This window comes from Vulpes vulpes, chromosome 12 (assembly GCF_048418805.1).
Source record: "Vulpes vulpes isolate BD-2025 chromosome 12, VulVul3, whole genome shotgun sequence".
Classification (NCBI taxonomy): Eukaryota; Metazoa; Chordata; class Mammalia; order Carnivora; family Canidae; genus Vulpes; species Vulpes vulpes.
Window position 1 is genome coordinate 113,571,020 of NC_132791.1, and position 6,000 is coordinate 113,577,019.

Genomic DNA, 6,000 nt, shown 5'->3' on the forward strand with positions numbered 1-6,000 from the left:
TCCATTTTTTTAACCATCCTAGATTATTTTCCTGTAGAAAGTCCAGTAGACCTGCCAAAGTTCACAATCTCCGACAAGAGCAGAGCAGCAGGGAACACTTGCCCTTGTACCACACTTGTGTGCACACACAGGCTGTGTCTTGCCGAATCTGGTAGATCAATAGTTGTAAGCGAAGCAGCAAGTATGATTTTATACATACAAGTATTTTTCACAAAACTGACCACTTGTGAAATCACAGAATTGATCGGATAGTTTGAGGGATTTTTCTTTTTCTTTTTTTTTTTAATTTTGTCATTGTAAAGCCCTAGTTTAATCTTAAACTTTAAGATGATCTTTATGGATCTCTGTGTTTCTTCAGCAAGTTCTTTCATGCACTTTGTCTGCAACCAGTTTATTACACTGCATTCATTATGCATATTATCGATAGGGATTCTTATTGTGCTTAAGTACTTTTTATGTATCATGTCATATGCCAAGGGCTTTATACATAATATCTTATTTAATCTCCCAAACAAACCTATGAAGTGGGTATTATATTTTGCAAATATGGAAACTGAGGCCCAGATACGTTATGTTCACTTGCCTAATAGCTATGCCTATTTGCCTGTGTCTTCAAGTACCTGGTTAGAAGTAGAACATTCTGTTCCTTATTCTGTCCATCACATGACACATAAATAACATCAGCCCTGCACACAGCATATCCTGGATTAATATCAGTAAATGTTCACTTATCAAGAGGAAAAATTTAAATTTTTTAAATTTAAATTTAAAACCAAGGAAAACCAAGAGATAATCAAGGCAAGTTGTATTATGATTCCTTCCAATCTACTGTCTTTAGAGCCCTGTAAACCACTGTCAGACTAGAGCAGGATGGTAGCAGTGAACACATAACATGTTAGCAGTGAACTTTATGGTATCTCACTTCAGATATCAGTGCCCCAGGTGGAGACTATGAACCCATGGCTGTGGAAGTATAAACACAGATATCCACTATCCTCTATCAGTTAAAAATGGCTTTCTTGTGGCTCAGATTATGAACCTCTTGGCTCTGTGAGAAAAAAAAGATACCTGGATGGCTGTGGTGTATCTGCAGGAGCCATGAAGTCAAGCAGACCTTGGGTGTTCACTTTATTCAAGGGTCCAGCATACCAATTCCATGTTAGATAACTTCTTATGCTTAGAAACCTGGATTCTACTGACATTAAGTCTATCTGTATTCTTGAAGTTTCCTTTCCATCTCCTACCTCATTGGTCAGAAGTAAGGTCAGAGAAAATGCAGGGGTAAGCCAGTTGTCAATGCTTCAAAGTAGAGTGAAGATCCTGCTATTGTGGTCTCACATTATAGCAGTTTGTTAGAGATTATTAGTGTATTCCTGAGATATGTCTCAGATTTCTGCCATTGGCTCCATTTCTAGCTCAGTCTCAAAAGAAGCCCTACACCTAGTTCTCTAGAGCAAGCGAAGGCACTTGCTACCACCTATGATAACTAATTAATTTGGTATTTTCCCTAGATGTAGAGATTGCTCACCACAAGCTGAATAACTCTGATTCCATGTATTGTTAAAGCCTGTTGACTACCACCAAGGTTAAATGCTGAGAGCCAAAAAGGGCAGAAGAAAAAGGGAAGGCCCCTCTGGGAACACTCAGTTACACCAAGAAAGACTTTTCTAAGGAAGTAGTCAACACAGACAGTACCCTTTACTGCAGGAAATGCCAGGAGACAAAGAGAGAAGAAACAACGTGGTTCTAACAAGAAGCTTTAAGACTAAGATGGTGGCATGAGCAGAGAAAGAGGATGCACCGCCATAAAACAAAGACAGAGGACACAAAGAAAACCTGACTTTAAACAAATAACATTGCAAACTACATGCATACGTGCATAAGTTGTCTCTCCTCTGTCTACCCAGAGATAAAATCAGACCACAAGCTAAGGTATGAGTCCAGAGACGTAGATGGGCCAAGCAACTGATTCCATCACCTTGCCATCCTTTCCAAGACTCTTCAGTTTGAACACCCCATATTATTTCCCAATAGGGAAGAAACTAAGCAAAATGTTACCCTCAAAGAGTTACAATGAATGTCACTGCTCTCTTCCAGTGCATTCTCCCAACAAGGTCTCAACAGTACATGCTGCATTCTCTGACCTCATCTACCCATACTCCAGGGCTTTTTTCCCATATTCACATTTAATCTCACCATCCTTCCTTTCAACTGCTATCTCTTCTGGGCCTTTATGTTCCAGAAAGCTGCCATCTGGGATACAAAGTCATCCAGGCCTACCTGATCAGTTGGTTTCCTTTTTTTCCCAATAGAAGTCTGGGCACTGCCCTCCTCTCTCCTGCTGGCTGGCTTCCCTCCTCACCCAATCAGTGGTGCAGAGCAAGACATTGTACGCCAGTCTCATAATGGAATCCCCAAGAAAAGCTGCAATGGCCTTGAAGAGAAGGCCACACAAAGATAGAAAGAAATGGAAACAGGAACTGTGATGCAAACCTACAGAAAAAGGGATAAAAGGGAAGGCTGGGAAAGTTGACCAAGAGAAATCCAAGAGCTCTGAGATAGAGAGTAGAGGGGAGAATAAACATTCTTGCTTCAACAACATGGGTTGATTTTACTTCCACTAAAGCACAAAGAAGACTTGAAAAGACCCAAACTGATTGGGAGTTCAGGTTTTGATTCTTAGCCCTACCGCTCACCAACCCGGTGATCTCAGGGCGGGTGTTGAGCTGTAGGCTCCTGTACAATTTTATTTATTTGTTTATTTATTTATTCATTCATTCTTTTGTTCATTCATTCATGAGAGGGAGACACAGAGAGAGAGAGAGAGGCAGAAACACAGGCAGAGGGAAAAGCAGTCTCCATGCAGGAAGCCCGATGCGAGACTCGATCCCAGGACTCCGGGATCACGCTCTGAGCCAAAGGCAGATGCTCAACTGCTGAGCCACCCTGGTGTTCCATTGTAGGCTCCTGTATGGAAGACGGAGATCATCATACCTACCTCGTGGGAATAAGGTGAGGTTGAGATGAGATCATAACATTAGCAGTTCTGTAGCACCTATTATGTGCCAGGCACTGTTAATTAAGTAACTTGCCCAAGGTCACACAGCCAGGAAATAGCAAAGAGGTGATTTGAATCCAGGAGGGCTGGGTCCAGCACAGGGTCTTCTCTCCCGTGTCCCTCAGGAGAATGCTCATACACCCCTCAGCCCTCTGCCTGGCACATGATCACAGTGTTGTACATGTCAGCTATCATTTTATTATTATTTTTCTTACACAGGGCATAAGAAAAATCTGGTCGTCATCAGAGATTAGGAGAGGAAAACAGTTCTGGAATGCAGTACCTGGAGATCTGCATCCCAGAATAGTTTTTCTGGGAGGCTCTAGGAAAGACTCACCAAAGAAGTGTGTTGCTTTTCTCTAGAGCTGTGTCTAGCTCACACGGTGTCCCTGGTTCAGCACCATTGTGTCTTCTGTTTTCTAAGACTGATCCAGAGCCTGAAGTCTCAGTGGAGAATTGTAGATTATCCTCACCCTCTCATTTCATAAACGAGTAAATTGAAGGTCGAGTTATAGCATTTTATCACAGAGGCTTTGTAAATTAGCAACAAAGCTGACACATGAACGAAAAGTTCTCTTGATGCCCAGATAATGTTCTGACTCTTAAATGTGCGGCCAACACATCTACCGGCTTTTCTAGATTTCAAAATCTCTTGCCCACCATCTGCATAAGTGCAGTTCTATCGGGCAAATAAGTGATTTAATTATTGATTTGGAAAATACAGTTATGACAATGATTCATCACATGGAAGGCAGTTGCAGAAAGCTACTCTCTCCATTTGCTTCTAATGGACCTGAGGCGGGTGGGGGTGGCGCTAAATCAAAAGGTTCCCAGTCCTCTTGGTCTTCAGTGGTCCTGAGGTTCGGGGACCTGTTTGCTAAGGCTGAGCCCCAAGAGCTCACGATGAATTAGGTCGTCAAGTGCTCCAGACCAGAGGGGACATGAAACATTGAAATCAGGGACCTCCTTCCATCCACAGCCCCCCAAAAAGATCCTTTGCCTTTATGGGCTCCTTTTAAAAGCCAGCGAGTTTTCTCTGATCCTCCTTAATAAAGTGCCCCAGCAGCAGCGCTCCCCTTCCTTATTTGAGATCTGTGCAGTCTCATTAAATTTGATGTGTCGCAGAGGGCTTGGATATGTGAAAGGGAGGCTGTGAGAGCAGGACTGGAGGTTGCCAGCTTCGCTAAGGAAACGTAATTCATTACGGCTTTTCAAAATGGACGCCCCTCTGGCTTCCTGCTCCATTGATTTTTCCCCCTTTGCAAGTAACAAGTGAAGGGCCAGCTCAGCCTGCAGATTTAACCCTTATTAACAGCTGCTTAACTTAGAGATGCGTTTTGATGGAGAGACAGGAGCCTTCGTAGATTCCCCACTCAAAGCAAACCCAGAAGAGATGATTAAAGATGAAAGCCTGCAAATGTCTGGAGCTAGGCTGGCGACGTGGCATCCACCTGCATCTGAGGAGGGACCAGCACTGCTATTTAGCAGTTTCTCCAAATAAGGCGCTCCTACTTTTCCCTGATTAAATATTCATGACCCACTCCTTCCTCCCCACCCTCCAAAGTAGTAATGGAGGAAGGAGTATCTGCTGTCCTACGTGAAGTGATGAATCCTAGGACGAGGGCAGACTGCCAAGGGGTCAGCTCCCATGGAACACTGCTCTCTCTCGGGAAGACTCATCTAGAACAACCAGATTGACCCTCCAGGCCGGAGGCTTCCCTGAGACCTTACATACAAAATACACACTGCTTTGGTGCTCCTTAATGGAAGAATCCGAACAAGGCCGGCCTGTTCTGGGAACAGAGCCTACAGAGAGAAGACAAGTCTCATCGGGTGAACGCAGACTTTGCCTCCATCTGTGGGGAACAGGGTGTGCAGTGGTCCCACAAACTAACCGGGAAGCCAAATAGTAAGGTCAAGGGCAGTGCTTTGATAAGGGGAAGATGAGGCTGCTAAGCCCAGCTTTTGTTCCTATTTTACTTGGAACCTCCTCATATCTCAGATTCCTTAGGCTTTCCCCCCTCCATGCCCTTAGGGGTGCTGTCATTGTTGTTCTTCCAACATCTCCCTCCAGAGAAGGACGTGGAGCATCACATTGGGTATTGCAGACAGGCCCAAACCTACCTGCCCGTTGGGATAATGCACCACAGAAAAAGACCACTTCCCAGAAGAGATGGAGACAACATGCCACCCCAAACCATCAAGGTCACTCTGTTCATTTTTTTCCGCGTTCCCACTTCTTCTAACAATGCCTCGCCTTCTCTCAAAACATCTAAAAAAAAAAAAAAAAAAAAAAAAAACTCAGCAGAGTCAGGGTCATATCCTTTGGAAAACACACACGTACACACACACATAACACCACTGTAAGAAAGAAAAACGTCAAGGCGGCTCTCTCATGATCATACTCTATAAATTTATATTCCTGACTTGCTGCATCTAACTCAAGGAACCTAAAGAGAAGCGTTCTGTGACAGAAACAAACTAAGACAGGCCTGAGTAAATCACACGCTGGCAGCACCGCCATTTACATATTAAGTGAAAGAGGATGTTGGCTCCCTCGATTCTGATTTTATTTTCAACTGAAGTGCACAGAAGACTTTTTTTCTGGAGTCTGAACTTTACTGTAGCAATTCGCAGTGCCAAAAAAACCTTAATATGCCCTACCTTTGACTTCACAGGATATAGTTCTCCTCCTCTCCCCAGAGTCTTGAAACAGGAAAAAAATTATGTAGAAAGCATGGCAGTCCCCCACCCCTACCCCCTCACTTTGGTGACTTTTCAGCGAGTTTCTCTGGGACACTGCAAGTATACAGAGTTCGTTTCAAGGAGGGTTTTCTTCAAACTGTTTTGAAGCAGTTTGAACGTATTCACAGTGTCAGCTTGTACTCGGGAAATGAGGGACACTGGAAATAGAGACCTTTTTTCTTTTCTTTTCTTTTTTT

General features: G+C 43.6%; 1 long non-coding RNA gene across 1 annotated transcript in view; it reads right to left on the reverse strand.

The window, feature by feature from the left end:
- The window catches only part of LOC140594686 (uncharacterized), a 44,051-nt gene extending 38,262 nt beyond the window's left edge, over positions 1 to 5,789 (reverse strand). Inside the window, exons 1-2 of the long non-coding RNA XR_011995793.1 lie at positions 5,723 to 5,789; positions 5,183 to 5,330 (exon numbers count right to left, since the gene is read on the reverse strand). This is a non-coding gene — a long non-coding RNA (uncharacterized lncRNA). The remainder of the gene's footprint in view (positions 1 to 5,182; positions 5,331 to 5,722) is intronic.
- Between the last annotated feature and the right edge of the window lie 211 nt (positions 5,790 to 6,000).